The sequence below is a fragment of the Drosophila navojoa genome, chromosome X (genome assembly GCF_054131105.1).
Source record: "Drosophila navojoa isolate 15081-1374.11 chromosome X, UAZ_NAV_1.0, whole genome shotgun sequence".
Lineage (NCBI taxonomy): Eukaryota > Metazoa > Arthropoda > Insecta > Diptera > Drosophilidae > Drosophila > Drosophila navojoa.
In genome coordinates this window covers 28,945,204-28,960,000 of record NC_142895.1, presented here as the reverse complement: position 1 = coordinate 28,960,000, position 14,797 = coordinate 28,945,204, and the positions used below count along the sequence as shown (strand labels likewise).

Below are 14,797 nucleotides of genomic sequence, written 5' to 3'. Positions count from 1 at the left end.
TTTCATTAAGATCGTATGTTTACAAAAGAAGTTATTCACCAAGTAAATTCTCATACCATTGCCCACACTTCAGCGCAGCCCAAGCGCAGTCGCTGCTTACTGCGCAGTTAGCAGAGCGTGGGCTTATGCATGCAGAATGGAGGGTTCAGGGTATCTCCTAGTCGAGCAGTCTCGACTAGAGTCTTCTTACTTGTTTTCCTTTAATATAGGGTGAATAGTTTCTTTGATAAATTCAATCTTGAGTGGACGACAGTATCGTACTGATTGTGGCGTAAGGTAGCGCCAAATTATTTTATTTTTGTGATCAACAAATTTTAAAGGAATTAATGTTATTACAAATAGTGATTGATCCAAGGCATTAAGATTATCCGATTGAAATCTTTGCTTATAGATGCTTTGCATTGTTGAACCATCAAATCCATAACTAACAAGTAAGAAAGCTCTAGTCGAGACTGCTCGACTAAGAGATCCCCTGAACCCTTCGAGCAACTGATATTTCAATAATAATTCGCACATACACACGCGCACACACACACACACACGCATACAAACAAACACACGCACACACACACACACACACACACACACACGCATATATATTATGAGAATTTATTTGTTGAATAATTTAATTTCTAGACGTACGATCGTAATGAAACTTCCAGAGCGTAATCATGATGTTTAAATGTATGTGTATACCGAAGCTCAAGTCTCTAGTATTTGATATACGACTTCTAAAAAGATGAGGGTGAGGGGGTGGATATAAGGGCGGGGGGTAAATTTTAACAAAAACCGAAATTGTATAAAATACGTCTTAATATATATTTAAAATTTGGACACTCTAGCTATAATGATGTAGGAGATATAATTTTTTAACTGACTTTCGATAAGGTTTTTTATCGATAAAAAAAAATATCGGAATGAGTTATCGTTTTTTCGTGATAAACTCGATATGCGCGCGATATATACCGACATTTTAAAAAAAAAAGTTGAAGTCTCTAGCTCTTATATCTTCTGAGATCGACGCGTTCATACATACGGACAGACGGACGGACGGACGGACGGACGGACAGACAGACGGACAGGGCCAAATCGACTCAGCTCATCGTGCTGATCAAGAATATATATACTTTGTGGGGTCTGCCACGCCTCCTTCTGCCTGTTACATACTTTTAACAAAACCATTATACCCTGATTTCCCATTTTCAATGGGTTCAGGGTATAAAAATCAATTTATAACGTGTTGTTTCAGAAACATTAAGGACATTGTCCTTCCAAAAGGAGTCTGTTCCGTCTAAATGGTCCAGATAATAAAAGCAACTTGCGGTCTCTTAGAATAAGAAGGCAAGTGTTAGCACCAGTGCACTGTGGGCCAGCGAGCCGATTTTTCGACGAAAATTAAAGTTTTTATGCTAGGTTCTTGAAATATGGTACATATGATAGTGTCGATGCACATAAAAATACATATATCTATCTATATTTAAGACCGAACTGACCACGCCTTCTCTAGCCGCCCATATGAGAGGCTTTCTCTTATTGACACTTGTACGGTAATTAATAATACTATCACTCGTTAAATTCAACAAATGTTTTTAATTAATTTTTTAAAACTTAACTTTAATATTAATAAGCAAAGTACAAATAGTAAAGTATGAGTATACCATAAGTATTTTACATTTAAAAATGTTTTAAGCAGGAATAAGTTCGCAAGATCGGGATATGCTGAGCTAACGAAAGTTGTTGTATTAACTAACTAGCACTAACCAGTGCTTTTAGTCAATGAATTTTCAAGCAGATATGCTAAAGCTTCATCCTGCGTTATTAAAACCGAGTCATTTTTCTGAGTAAAACGATTTTTTTAGCTTTATGGGGTCACTCTGAGTAAGAAGTGTATTTTTTAACACAAGGGCTGTCTTTCTCACTCGATTTTTCGGCCGAAGCTGCGGCGGCATGCACAAGGAGAGATGTGTTATGCCCTTGCTTTACAGCCAAATCGGTTGACAATTTTCTCTTCTGACGAGGCCCGGCGTTAACATATTCAACGGGTGGGCGTCCAATTGGTCTTGATATTGACGGCTTTGGATTTGAATGAGCTTACTGTTATAGCCATTTTGGACATTTGTCTTAAATCTGGGCATATTTCTATTGCATTTTAGCAAGTTTTTTTGTATGTATATGTGAAAGCTTCTCACTTTGGTGTTAATTTCATCCTTTTTCTCCATATTTAAGTCAAATTATTTCTGCTCATCATAGATCCAACTCAAAACGGCAGATGCATTACGATTGTTTTGCATGAAGATCTCAAGCAACTGCTCATAGGCGAACTCAACTACAGCTACAATATTACGGATTTTACCCTGCAGTGCACAGTGGTTTTTTTTAAGTTTTTTTTGGCATAAACTCTAAATTTAAAGCTATTACATTGAAATTTGGATAGTATGAATATTTTACGCTCCTTAGATGACCTACCAAGTTTTATATGATTTGGAGCAATATTTCATATAGCTGCCATATAACCGATCTGGCCGATATTGGTGAATGTTGCATAAAATACTTTTTTTTTTATTTTGTATTTTAAAAAAGAAAAAAATAATTATAAAGAAATGAAATTTAAGTAAATATATTTAAAAGAATAGATCAATTTAACAAATTTTTAATTAGGTTTACTTTATTCTGGCTCAAAATATTCATCTTCTGAAGCAATGACCTCAAGTTCACCCTCATCTTCCTCGTCTGACGAATCCACTTCATTATTTTCCGAAGGTATTTCTATAAGTGGTTCTTGTAGTAGGAATATCACTTCTGCTGGTATTACTTTTAACTTGATTCGCTGCGATCCTTTTTTAAAAAAGGTGCTAGACAGCAATGGATCCGAACTATCCATTGATCTATTAAAAACATCAGTGATGTTGTCTAGTCGACTGCATTTTCTTGCGTGGCCTCTTCTATCGCTTTTGTATAGTTTATTTCTTGATTCAGATGCATGTTCCCCAAGGCAGCCTACAGGAACTAAACATGTATCTATTATTTGGTACCCATGTACTAAGATTTTGTGAACTGTGGGCGACATGGGATACCAAGGATATTTATCGTGATATGCCACAAAAACTTTCGCACAATATAAAAGCAAGAGCACTGTCGGGTGACATTTGTTTTGGTTCATCCGTAAAAAGTTTTTTTTTTATATCATCAATACTCTCACAATTCCCAGCTGCTTTTAAAACAATAGCCATTTTTGATTTTTTAGCTGAAACTGTGGCTGCATGTATGAGTAAGGGAGATGAATTGTTATTCTCTTTAGAAATTTCGGCGGCTAATTTTCTTTTTAGACGTGGACCAGCGCTTTCGTAATCACATTTTGCGCGACCCATTTTATTTGTTAAGGCATATTGACCAGTGATGTCAATGAATAAGCTTTTGCCAAGCCATTCCGAGTGTTTTATCTTAAATCTTTCAAGAGTTGAATTACACTTCGGCAGGTGCTTACGAATGTAATTTACAAAGCCTTTAACTTTTTGATTTATTAAGCTTATGTTCTCCTCATATAAGTGTTTTTGTGCAATATTTGCCAATATATGTTGTTGTACTGCGTCGACTGAGCGATTGTTGTTGCTCCAAATGTCAACCAGATTAGCACGACTAAACTCATATTGTACTAGAAAAATTAAATTTGATCGAAAACGTGTGGATTCGGACAAAAAAGATTAGTTTCATATTAATCTGTACAAATTTGTTAATAACTCTGCATATAAAACCTTTTGCAACGCTTTGCCATACAAAAGTACTGATCCACGAAACACAACTACGCTTGTTAAGTTCATTCTGAAAATACACATTTACAAAACACGGTACAACTAAACAGAAACACATAAAAACGATACAATTATAAATAAACTATTGTTTTCAATACCTGGACAATCGTTTTCCATATTAAATCTTTTCACTTTTGTGTAAACTTTCGCCAAAACAAACAATTAAAGTTGCCAAACTTTTGCCGCCAATTTCCTACAAAACATATGGTATATAAACAGCTGACTTTAACAGCGCTCTATCAGAAAACTATTGCGTCAAATGTTAAAGTTACATATTTTTTTGTCTAACTAGAATGTTTAAAAAATAAAAATTAACAAAATTCTGAAATACCTAAAAAAAAAAAAATTGACTTTATGCCAAAAAAAACTTAAAAAAAACCACAGTGCAGTGGTTCAATTCGTACTTTTTATTATATTAAATAACGGAAGCGCAGCTTGCAAAGTGAGAGCGCATCTATGCGCGAACAGAGAGCGATACAATTAGAGCGCACTTCCGTGCTCGCGCTCGCAAAAAAAAATATTTACAGGCAAATGCCTTAACAGACATCTTGCTGCATATCAAGGATGCGATCAACCGTATGATCTAACAGATTTCGCAGACGCTCTTCGGCTTTTGTTTCAGAAAAACATATATCTTTTGGCCTACATTTCAATTTATCTTTTGCCACTTCTGAATAAGGTGGATAAATGTCAGAATCATATAGTTTTTTCATTGCTTTTATGTTGTGAGGTTACATTAATTTTCCAGCCGGGGTCAGAGTCTCAGTCTGCCCAGGGCCCATCAAGCGCACTCTAGATTGCTGGGGTCGGGGTTGCGAAGGCGTGCTGTGGGGCCACTACGAATGGTAGATCGTGGGTCGAGTAACGCCCAGCGTTGCCGCCGGCGTTCACTCACAGACCACGCGATTTTCACTGCCAGAGATTTACCCTTCCTGCGAACGGGTTGTAGCCACGTTCAAACTACCACTTAGTGTTGTTATAGTTAATTGCAGTAAGTGTCAAAAATCAGTATGCTAGATGAACTGACTACACAAATAATACACGACCATTTTTACAAATGCATGCTTATTATGAAGCTCCCAAAACTCAACCTCAATTCTAATACCTATTTACCGACCCGATTTTTGCGGACGCCTGCTTACTCCGAGAGCTCAAAACTAATTAATTTTGCCCGCAGCTTTCAATCCCTCTCTGCCGCCTTTGCAGCTTTCACCACGCGACCAGCAATGCAGCTCACCACGACGAGCTTTCGAGCCGCACGGTTGTATTGCTGATCGCGCGCCCGCCCACTAATTTGAATTTCTGCTTATGTTCTAAAACTAACTGCTATAACACTTACGACTACTTATTAACTACTCAGTGCTATTTTACAAACTAATGCTTATTCTACTTATTACCCAACTTATTCTCTACCAAAATATAACTTCATAATTCAACTCATTATCTATAAACAAAAAATATAAATCAACGACCTCGATTGCGTCACTTCAGAATATAGCAAAACATAATTCAACTGTTTCCGCTTATTTACTACAAACTAAAATATAATTTCAAATCCAAACTCCTCTCTACTACGAGCCCAAACCACTATTAATTCGAACAACATGTTTTTTTTGAAGTGCGCAATAATGCTCTTTTTCCAACAACAACAAAAATATGAGTAATTTACTAAAAAGGTATACTTAACAGATAAGAAAAAATTGACCGCTATTAATTCGAGCGCTGAGTAATGTGATTTACTATCATACTCAAAACAATAATTTAATTAATATTAGAATTGTGTAATGTCGCCCTTGGCCTGAATTACACATTTAACTCGTTTTGGCATTGATTTTAACAAAGTTTTGCAATGCTCTTGAGAAATTGAGTCCCACATCTCTTGCAACTTGATTTTCAAGTCAGCAATATTCCGTTGTGGCTCATTTCGAAGCTGGTTTTTCATTAGCCACCAAATATTTTCAATTGGGCTTAGATCTGGACTATTTGCTGGCCAATCTAAAACCTTCATTTGATTATATTGCAGCCAATTTTTGGTTCCCTTAGCTGTGTGCGATGATGCTCCGTCCTGCTGAAAAGTGAATTCACCGCAATCTGATAGTTTGTTGCTATCAGACATATTGGAACGCTCTGCACCCGATACTTCGCCCCTTTGCCTACACGATGCGGGCGGTGCGCCCGCTGCCTTGGGCCTCCATCCGGGTGGCGTGCTGTTCTACTTCCAGTGGCCATTCCGCATGCGGTAACTCCAGCCACTGCGCTGCTCCCGCATCGGGCAAGGATGCCTGCCGCTGCAGTGCTGGCCTCTTAGGTGGTGGCGACACTGGCTCCGATGCCTGGCGTTGTAGCGTGGGCCGGCCGGGCAGCCGTATGGGTCGCCACTCCTCGTCGACGTCCATCGCCGTCTCCGTTGGTGTGGGCGGCGGTTGTGTGGGCGGCGGTGGCGTCGCCTGTTGGGACATCTCCTGTTGTGGCGTCCGCGGCATCTCTTGAGGCGAGATCTCCTCCAATGGAAACCCCGCGGGCTTCGGCGTGAGGGACTCGCTCCAAGCTATGACGATTTCGGCTCATCGTCGCTGTCGACCGGCTCATCGACCGGCTCATCGACCGACTCATAAGAATATTCTGATATTTTTTTTTTTTACAATTGGGCGTGGCATTCACATTTCCCGCCCCTTTTACATATTATATTAAATTAAAAATCATTACATGTGGTTTCAAATTATTTTCAATATCTTTTTTTGTGAACTTTTAACAGCTTTAAATTATATTTTCAATTTTTATTCAACTGCAAAAAAAAAAAAAAAATGTATTTGAGGAAATCTAGATTTAAAGTTAATGGGATTGTAACGAACCTTCGGTTTATCCCGAGTCTAAGCTGGGCTAGTTTCAGCTGACTGTGGATTCGTGCCAACAATATTATTTGTTGAAGCCCCTGCGATATTAATTAGTCACTTGTGAGTTATGATTTTGAAACGTACAGTATATTTTCTTGAAGATTTTATATAAATTTTACACTTCACTTAAGTATAACTTATATGCTGATTCGTTTATGCGCGGTACGCCTGCTGAGCGCTGGTTCAATGCACTCCGGCTGGGAAAGTGTTGTGCTGAAACACGCTAGTTCACCGGGCCGATTCGGGAAACGCCAGGGCCTCTATCTGTAAACTCTGGCGGTTCGCTCAGGTGCACAGGCCTCTTCTACTATCTCACTCGCTCACAGCACAACACTAGCTTTGTTTCACTCACAAACACTTCTCTTGCGCACGGCTACGTGAACAGCCTACCATTGGCCGAAATACCGTTGTTGCCCTGCGAGTTAAAGTGTCCACTACTATCACCCGGCCCGAACGGCACCTCGGCTAACGGTCCTCGATGATCGTCGTGTGTGTGACGCGAGCCCATTGCTGAATCCGTAGGAGTGAACCTTGACCCCTTTCCAGTGCGAGGGTCGCTCCTACAGTATTCGCGTCGCTGTGTGGAGCAACATATATATGCACGTATATGCATATAAACGCACAGCAAATACGTACGTTCATATACATTAATACGTGCATGCCTATATTGCTCCTCACACTCCCCTCTTCCTTCGGGAAAACACGAGACCATCGTGTTTGAATTTGGCGCCCGTCTCCGATGAGCTGCTCCGTTTTGCGCTGCTCCATTTTGCGCTGATCGCCGCTGTTAACGCACTGTTAACGCCATCAGCTGCATTTCCGCTTACCGCTGGCAATGCTGTGTTCTGCCGGTGAGTGAAAAGTACAATATTTTTTTTAATTTCCCATAAAATTACCAAAAATATTATGTTTCAGGCCGGGCATCTTTCCCATTATGCCCCCTTGACCTGATGGCCTGCCGCTGCCAATGCCCACGCCGGGCGCTGCTGCAAAACTCGCCTGTCGGTTTTGCAGCCCCCGGTGGCATTGGCGCATGTGCGCGCGGCCATGGCCATTTCACCCATTTGGCGCATGATGTTCCTCGCCGCTGGAGATGCTTTTCTGCTGGTTGCTGCTGCTCCTTGGACCCTTGGGGATGCTCCGGTGGGGCACTGCGGTCATTTCATGCGCTGCTGCTAGGAGATCGGGCCACCGACGTCGTTCGCAAATTGGACACCGGTATCGCGTCTTTGGTGTCGGTACGCTTGTTGGTCGATCCTCTTTCGCGCACAGCTCACAGCGAAGTCGCTGGCCAGTGCGCGAGGATCGGTTGCCAAGCTTTGTCGACACCCAAAGTTCCGGAGCCGGTGGAGCCAGTTGCGTGGCAGGCGTCTGCAACCACACTCTCCCAGCAAGCAGCCACATGCTCGACTGCATGCCCCGCGTATATGGGTTGCCACCGCTGCCTCTGCCCACGCCGGGCGCTACTACAAAACTCACCTGTTGGTTTTGCAGTCCCCGGTGGCTTTTGCACCTGTGCAGCGGCCATCTGCCTCCCGACATCCCTCGTCGTCCTCTCCGTTGCTGCTGAAAGCGTTCCATGTTAGCAGCTACTTTCCTGGTTGGTTCCGCCAAATTTTGGACTGCTGCTGAGAGCTGGCCACATCGATGTCGTTCGCAATCGCCACCGGCGTCGAACTTTGACGCCGGCTGGCATTTTGCCGCCACTCCTCATCCGCGCACAGCTCACAGCGAAACGCTGGCCAGTGCGCCTACGTCTCAGCATGGACAACCGGATGCATTCGTCGCGTGGCAGGCATCCATGGTGACGGGTACCCCAAAATTTCTGTAAATATGTGTTCCTTCTTTTTATACCCTGAACCCATTTAAAATGGGAAATCAGGGTATAATGGTTTTGTGAAAAAGTATGTAACAGGCAGAGGGAATCATCGCAGACCCCATAAAGTATATATATTCTTGATCTGCACGACTAGCTGAGTCCGTCTGTCCGTCCGTCCGTCTGTCTGTCCGTATGAACGCCGAGATCTCAGAAGATTTAAGAGCTAGAGAAAATTTTGTGTGCATACTCGTGTATACCATACGCAGTACGAGTTTGCTTTATTTTTTCGATAACTCAACCGACAACTTTTTTATCGAGAATAATCGAAAAATTGATTTTGTTTTTTGAGCCTCATCGGAGTACTATTAGACGTAGAGACTTCAGAATTACTGTGTATATACATATCATGAATACAAACATTTTAATTTTGGATACCTCGCCCCCTTCACCGCCAATTTGCAAAAAACGCTCGTGCGCTAGCGATCGCTGAGCAGCCGACGTAGGCCCTTGACCCTGGCCTACGCTTGCTTGCTCTCGCTTCGCTGTGGGTGTGGGTGTGCAGCAATTTTTCGCCTGGAATGCGTGCGGTTTGTTGTTTTTTTCCGCTCTCGCTTTCGTTAGAACATATAATTTCGGCTGCGTGCGCTGTTGCCAAGGGCGCATGCACTGCAGGTGGGCACTGCTTGCACTTGCACTGTTTTTTTGTTGTATCTGTGCATAGTGCATTGCAAATGCACTGGCAGCTACGTTTTTCGGTGCAGTACTGTACACTGCTTGCTGTCGTGCGTTCGAGTTACCAGTTGGAGGACGATCTAGGTGGACTCCAGTTACGGATTGGTAGGAGGATAGGTATGTAGCTCCTGGCCTCGGCGGCCTTCTGATGGCGGTTGCTATAATTTTCTTATAAATGAAATAGACTTCAGTTTGCTTCTGTCTCTGAATACAGACTGACTCTTCGTTTATTAAAAAAAATTATATATATCTATCCCTAAACCAAGCTAGCTGTATCGTATGATTTGTATATGTGTCGTGGCATCCTGTCCAAAGCTGATGTTGCAGTTTGGCAACATAGTATTGGTCAGCAAATGTCGCCCACACGAATTGGGGCAATGCTTATGCAGCACCACGCCGAGGCGGCTTGGTAGGGGTCATCTCAGGGGGAACTGAGGGGACTGAGATGGTAACTCGCGCAGTTCAAACAAATTGTTGCGCACCCATATACCGTAATTTTCCCGGTGGCAACTGTAGTTTTCCAGCCACAGATGCATTTCGCAAGCGAAATTATGCACTTTTGAGCAAAATTTTTGCTGTGTTTTTTTTTTTTTTTCTCTTCTTCTTTGTGCTTAACTTAGAAGCAATACACTTCGCTGTGTATTCACTCCCTTTTTTTTTTATTTACCACTCGCGTTGACTTTTACGGCACTCTGACTTTCACTAATCACTTTTCACTCTGACTTTCACTAATCACTTTTCACTCTGACTATGACTCCGACTCTCAATTTTTTTAACTCTTTAATCGGCACTTCGGCTAACGGTCACCGATGATCGTCGTGCGTGCGACGCAAAAGAGACCGCCTCTAACAGGACTTTGACCCCCTTTCCAGTGCGAGGGTCGCTCCTACAGTATTCGCGTCGCTGTGTGGAGCAACATGTATATGTACGTATATGCATATAAACGCACAGCAGAAACTTACGTTCATATACATTAATACGTGCATATTGCTCTTCACACGAGCATATTTCAAACACGAATGGGGATCGCCACTCACGTGCAAAACTTGCGCGAATTCGTCTATTACTCAAATAGCTCACCGTCTGTCGCTTTGGTCGCCTGTCCTCTCCGCCAGTTATCCAAAATGAATGTCTTTTGTCTTTTAATGGCCAATTGCCGTTTATTTCAATAATCACTTGCTTATGTACTCCCCGTACAAAATCTTAACTTATAACCTTTGAAAATGAATGTGTACTCCTCGCGCAAAATCTTAACTTATAACATTTCTGACCTCTTGTCATTCTCGCGTGCCCACGCGAACTCCTTACATTTCTCCGTCTTGCCACTCTCGTGTTCCTACGTTAACTCCCTCAGCTCTATTTCCGCTCGCCCAAAGCGCTCGGCGCCGGCGACGCTTGTAAACAAACTATGATCAATGAAGAGTGACTCTCTCGATGGAGACAAACAAAACCCTGGCTGGGCTTTGTTTTTCGGTCGCAAGGCAGATAAGCGGGATCTTCTAGTACCGTCGCTCGTCGGGAGTGTGGGGGGGTTCTTTTTCTGATCAGAGTTCATAAATTTTAATTTTCTTAAGATCCCTTAACACGAGGTGGAGCTATACTCCACGAAAAAAAAATTATACTGGGGAAGTAGGGGAAGGACTGGCACAAATTTACAGCAAGAACACCGACACAACTAAGTGTGGCCATAGATGGCATTCGGCACACGCGCTCTTTACCCACCCAACCATGGTTTTTCATAAACAATTTTATCAGAAAAAACCCCAAAGAAGCTCCAACACTAACTAGCCTACCCCATTATTTCAACCCTTCTTCCAGATTAACGACTCATATTATTCTTGGTTTCATTCCTATTATTCATAATATTCAATTTCACTCATTTTACATTACTATCTATTATTTTTCTTACACTAACAATGTTGGTATTATTTTACATTTTTATTTTACATTATTATTATTATTATTATTATTATTATTATTATAATTATTATTATTATTATTTTTTTTTTTTTTTTGCTATACTTTAAATTGTTCTATTTTCTATAGTAAATCTTTCTTGCTATTAAATTCTATTTATTTCTTTATTTATTGTATATTTATATTTTATTTCAATAATTTATTTAATTGTTCATTTTACTTAATATATATATTTTTAACTTATTAAATTTGGTTTATTTCTCTACTAATTTATTTCTTCGTTTATTTTACCTTATTGTTTTTCTTTATTTTATAATTTAGGTGTAATCATTTAGTGAAATTAAATTGGCAAACAAATAGATATAAATATAAAGAAAAATGGTCTTAATAATTTTATTTAAAAAATGTGGTTGCAAAGAAAATTATTTTAATTTAAAAAAAAATTCTTTGTTTCATTCTTGCATGCAATTATTTTCAAACATTTTATTATTCTTGGTTGTTTTTTTTTTCTTTTTTTTTTTTTTGGTTTGTTTATATATATATATATATTCACTTTTTTATTAATTAAGTCATCAAAAGAAAATATACTGGTTTGGATTGGGGGGAGTGGGAGTACAGGATATCTTCCAGCACTTACATGATTTTTAGATTTTTTCACTCCAGCGATGAAAGGCCTTTCCTCGTGGTAGCTGTAGCGTGGCGTTGAGGTTACAAAAAAAATATAGGGGCGGACAAACACACAGTTTTTGTTGGTTTTGGTTTTTTTTTTTTTTTTTTTTCTTTTAACTTTACCTCTTTATACTTCTTTTTATATTTATATCTATTCAAATTATTATTATTTTTTCTTTCTTACTTTTTCTATTTTTTAAACAAAAAAAAATTTTCTTTTGTTTTTATACCCTGAACCCATTGAAAATGGGAAATCAGGGTATAATGTTTTTGTGTAAAAGTATGTAACAGGCAGAAGGAATCATCGCAGACCCCACAAAGTATATATATTCTTGATCAGCACGATGAGCTGAGTCGATATAGCCCTGTCCGTCTGTCCGTCCGTCCGTCCGTCCGTCCGTCCGTCTGTCCGTATGAACGCCGAGATCTCAGAAGATATAAAAGCTAGAGAGCTGAAATTTTGTGTGCATACTCGTGTATACCATACGCAGTACGAGTTTGCTTTATTTTTTCGATAACTCATCCGATAACTTTTTTATCGACAATAATCGAAAAATTGATTTTGTTTTTTGAGCCTCATCGGAGTACTATTAGATGTAGAGACTTCAGATTTACTGTGTATATATATATGATGAATACAAACATTTTGTAATCAACAGATTTTGGATACCACGCCCCCTTCGCCCCCAATTTGTAAAAAACGTATTTCAAGTACTACAGATTTGTGCTTTGGAATGTATACACATTTTGACCATATAATTACGCCCTGAAAGTTTCATTAAGATCGTATGTTTACAAAAGAAGTTATTCACCAAGTAAATTCTCATACTATTGCCCACACTGCAGCGCAGCCCAAGCGCAGTCGCTGCTTACTGCGCAGTTAGCAGAGCGCGGGCGCGTGTGCGTGCATATTTTAGTTGCTAGTAACAAAATTTTTCCAGTGTACGTCACATATGTAATTGAGGTGTGGTTTTTGTTCGGTTTTTTTTTCTTGTTTCGTTTAGTTAATTATGGTATAACTGGAATTTAGAGTTTTTGTTCTTGGATATGTGTAGTTTTTTTATACCCTGAACCCATTGAAAATGGGAAATCAGGGTATAATGGTTTTGTTGAAATGTATGTAACAGGCAGAAGGAGGCGTGGCAGACCCCACAAAGTATATATATTCTTGATCAGCACGACGAGCTGAGTCGATTTGGCCCTGTCCGTCTGTCTGTCTGTCCGTCCGTCCGTCCGTCCGTCCGTCCGTCTGTCCGTATGTATGAACGCGTCGATCTCAGAAGATATAAGAGCTAGAGACCTCAACTTTTTTTTAAAATGTCCGTATATATCGCGCGCATATCGAGTTTATCACTAAAAAACGATAACTCATTCCGATACTTTTTTATCGATAAAAAACCTTATCGAAGATCACTTAAAAAATTATATCTCCTACATCTTTCAAGCTAGAGTCTCCAAATTTAAAATGTATATAAAGATGTATTTTATACAATTTCGGTTTTTGTTAAAATTTACCCCCCACCCCCAAATTCACCCCCTCACCCTCATCTTTGTAAAAGTCGTATATCAAATACTAGAGACTTGAGCTTCGGTATACAAATACATTTATACATCATGATTACGTTCTGAAAGTTTCATTACGATCATACGTCTAGAAATTAAATTATTCCACAAATAAGTTCTCATAATATCGCCAACACTGCAGCGCAACCCAAGCTCAATGTATATACGTGTGTGTGTGTGTGTGTGTGTGCGTGTGTTTGTTTGTATGCGTGTGTGTGTGTGCGTGTGTATGTGCGAATTATTATTGAAATATCAGTTGCTCGAAGGGTTCAGGGGATCTCGTAGTCGAGCAGTCTCGACTAGAGCTTTCTTACTTGTTTCTTTTTATCCCACTTTTAGATTTTCGCGGCCGACTTAGAGTTTTTTTGGGGTTAAAAGTTTTATATGTTTTATATGTCACTCTGCCACGATTCAATTTATGGGTAACTATTTAATTTTGTTTTTTTTTTTTTTTTTCCGCCTGCTGTTGAAGCTCCTCCGGCTTATAGATGCAGTTGCTTCGCTCGCTCCATGTGCCAAAAATTAGGTCAGAGCCCGTGTCTAGGGCAGGCTTTTAATATCTTGCCGTGCCCAAATGTGACACGGGCGCAAAGAGAATTTTGTTGAGGTGCTACAGAAAAGGTTGCTTTATTAATAACCTGTCACTAGCTAATAAATTTGCATACCTTTTTTTATTCGTGGGACATATATATAAAATATATATGAATGCAATATATATATATGTAATTTATATTGCAGTCGCACGTGGAGTTTAAAAAGAAATAAATCTTGCACTTTGGCTGCTTTTATAGGTTTCAGCAGATAAAAGCTTTAGGGTTTTATTGCCCCTAAAGTTGGCTGCACTAATACTTGTCGCTACAGAATTCGCACAGCGCGACAAGATCAGCTGTTGCGCGTGCACGACAACTTTTCGGAACCTACCGAAAGCTCTAAATGCAGCTCTACAAGCAATGAAAAGGTTCGGTGTACCTTTCCAAAGCTTTTAAAAGCGCGCGCACTTTTTGAATATATTTCTTTCGGTATTTTTATTTATCCTTTATTTTTTTTGTTTTGGCTTGCGACCATTACACGATTTGGGCGGCATTTTCAAATATTGATTTAAATAACAATTTCGATTATTACTTAAACCTTGTGAGGCGGTGATCGGGGAGCCGCCTCACAATATTTGGACTCATCTGAGATGACCTTTCGCCAGAAGTCCATTGGCTTGTTCGTTTGAAAAACGTAACACAATATATTCAATAGTGAAAACTTTAACTCTAATTACATTATTTATAGAGGAATATGCAGTCCTAGTTGCTTGCAGCTGTTGGCCAATGCAACAAAATGCGTGAAACTGTGATATATGCGCGATGTTCGTAACATCGTTCCATTTTTTATCCAATTTATAAAGT

At 39.9% G+C, this 14,797-nt stretch overlaps 1 long non-coding RNA gene across 1 annotated transcript in view; it reads right to left on the bottom strand.

The window, feature by feature from the left end:
* The window catches only part of LOC149090784 (uncharacterized), a 59,192-nt gene extending 53,815 nt beyond the window's left edge, over positions 1-5,377 (bottom strand). Inside the window, exon 1 of the long non-coding RNA XR_016197550.1 lies at positions 4,968-5,377. This is a non-coding gene — a long non-coding RNA (uncharacterized LOC149090784). The remainder of the gene's footprint in view (positions 1-4,967) is intronic.
* Between the last annotated feature and the right edge of the window lie 9,420 nt (positions 5,378-14,797).